The following is a 2,858-nucleotide window of genomic DNA, read 5'->3' as shown; positions in this document are numbered from 1 at the left end:
CAATACACTTAATTTCCACAGTCGCGCTATAACAAACGCTATAATTCACAACGAGCGTCTCACGTGCTCAACTCAACAATACTCTGTCCGCAGTTCAATTACACATTACATTACATTGTTGCCGTCACTTCTTAGCCGTCTTATATAAAAGAATACCGTACATCTAGTAACCTCCCGAGGATTCACGAAGCTTCGAGAATATGACGTGTTACTAGCGTCACGTCACCTCCGCTGTCGTAACAGTATTATTGTTGGGCCAGAGGAAGGTTTGACGACGCGTGATAAATTCTTGGTTTAACATACGGAATTTTATTAAAAGTTTTAAAACGGTTTGAGCAGTATAACACGCGAGTTAGGCCACATCAGAGTATTATTAAGTCAGTCAGTAAAAAAGTACAAAAGCTATGTGTAAATTTTGAGTTTGTGTTTTCGAAGAATTACTTGAGATACGAGAATGAGCATGCGTAATAGGTGATTATTAATTGTCTGTGAAGTTAGACCTAACAGTGTAGTTAACTTGTTGTTGACGAAAAAAAAAACGCTTTGGTTATTACTAAATTGATTTTTCATTCTTCTTTTTACAGAACATTCCAAAAGAAACCATCACAACACTTATGTCAGAAATTAGGTTATTTCTGTAAATCAAAAATTGAGACTCGACTTCCAAATGACGACACATCCTCGTAGTGAGATTAACAATTTTATGAAAATGGTAAAACAGCAGGTTGAAGATACAGAAAATTAAAAGAAGACGTACTCCCTTTCTAGTGTTTGCTTACTTGGGTTGGCACAACGACACGTGAACTACCACCTCGACCTAGTGACGAAAGAAAGAATAGATTCCTTCTTCGACCACAGTGATTTGGACTAGGACATATAGTTATTGTTATAAGTAAAGTATAAAATAAACATTTTTTTCCAGATCAAGATATCTACGTACGGTGTTTGCCTTTAATAGTGGTGATCAGGATTTATAAATCTAAATTTGAAATGTTCGGTGTTTTGAAATAAGTTTCATACAGCACCTTCGGCTCGCAGGTGACGCCATCTTTTGGAAACTTTCGTCATTCTGCAATATAAGTTATAGATAAAATGTGTTTTTGAGCTTATATTTATCCATATCTATTGAAATACGGTTTTCGATTTCCAGGTGTGTTTTTTTTCTTCGCTATTAAATATATTTGAAGTGAAATTTAAATCGTAAAATAATGCGTTATGAGTTGGAGAATCCGTATACCAACTGCAAGTTTTGTCATTGTGATAGTATTAAACTTATTTGTGGTGTAGGGTAGCCAGCATACAATATGTAATGTACAAGCAAGATAGTTAAATCCAACTATTCAATTAGAATAGGCCCAAGAGTAAAAAATAACAGCATTAAAGGACAACAAGGGATCTCTTGATACATATAGGCTGTCCGATACACTAAATCCGGAAATCTCAAAGTCAGTCCTTATCAGTCAAATATTTATCAAGCTTTCCCTTAAATTAACTGCATCTATGCAATCCATTACAACTTTGTTAGAAAAACAAAACTGTCTTTGCTGAAGACACCGCCAAAATGTATACTTATGTCCCCTAGTCTTACCCTTCTTACCAAATATGGGGAAAAAAAGATAATGCATCAACACAATCAATTCCCCTAACAATCTTAAACACCTCAATCAGATCTCATTTCACTCTTCCTCAGAGATAATACTTCCATCCCAGGTATAATCTTAATAGCCCTCCTCTGGACCCTTTCCAACAGTTCAATGTCCTTTCTGAGGTAAGGAGACCAAACTACAGTACTCCAAATGTGGCCTAACCAGCGTTGCCCAAACTATGTTCCGCGGAACACTGGTGTTCCGTCCGAGATTGATAGGTGCTCCGTGAGAAAATCATGATTTTAAATGTTAATAAAATATTTAACACTTTTTGTACGACCATAACTTAATATGAAACATTTTCCTATGTATTAGAATTAGATAATATCGATTTCACATTAAAGAAGAATTATAGAAGATGTCATATCTATTCTACATAATAATGTATCTTAGTGGAGACGTTTGTACCTAAAATATATTATGAGCATAAAAATGTAAAAATTCATTAATATGAAATTTGATTAAATAAATAAATGAATAATATACAAATATAGAGGGCGCTGCGCGTGCAACATACCCTCTACACCGATATTTCACGTGTCTAGTGTTCTGTAAGCTTTTTCTCAGCTGAAAGGTGTTCCGTGGCCAAAAAGGTTTGGGAAATGCTGACATATACAATAATATTATAACCTCTTTCAACTTGTATTCACTATTCTGTAGATACAACATTGTGTTCTATTTGCCTTTCCACTACCAATAACACATTGCTTGGATAGCTTTAGAGACTGATCAAACAGAGCACCATGATCTTTTTCTTCCATAACACTGTCGAGGTTATATGCAATAGGTGCTGTTACCTAATTGGCTTCTCTCTAGTCTATCGGATCAAAATTATGGGCGGCTATCTTACATGTAAATCTCGAAATATCACTAGCACCTATATTGTTTGTATCACCATTGTAATATCGTATCGCCAGAAAACCTAGTTTCCCAAACCGAAAAACGGGAACAGCCCAGCCCTTGCCCTTAATTTCAAAATGGTTTTTACAAATTTGAAATAATTTAACCGTTGTTTAATTTACTCTAAACTTATTGAACTATTCAAAGTATTTCCAAATATATTAACATTGGCATTGTTTTAACTACTTTTTTGGTGGTAGACACAAAACAAATGTGCAAAAACAGTCAACTTATGCATTCAAGAAATCTTTAATTATTCACTTTAATGGCTACTTCATACCTAGATTTATTTAACATTTTTAAACATACTAC

Source organism: Limulus polyphemus, unplaced genomic scaffold (assembly GCF_000517525.1).
Source record: "Limulus polyphemus unplaced genomic scaffold, Limulus_polyphemus-2.1.2 Scaffold3870, whole genome shotgun sequence".
In the NCBI taxonomy this organism is placed as follows: Eukaryota; Metazoa; Arthropoda; class Merostomata; order Xiphosura; family Limulidae; genus Limulus; species Limulus polyphemus.
The sequence above is the reverse complement of the archived record's forward strand: the minus strand, read 5'-3'. Positions refer to the sequence as shown.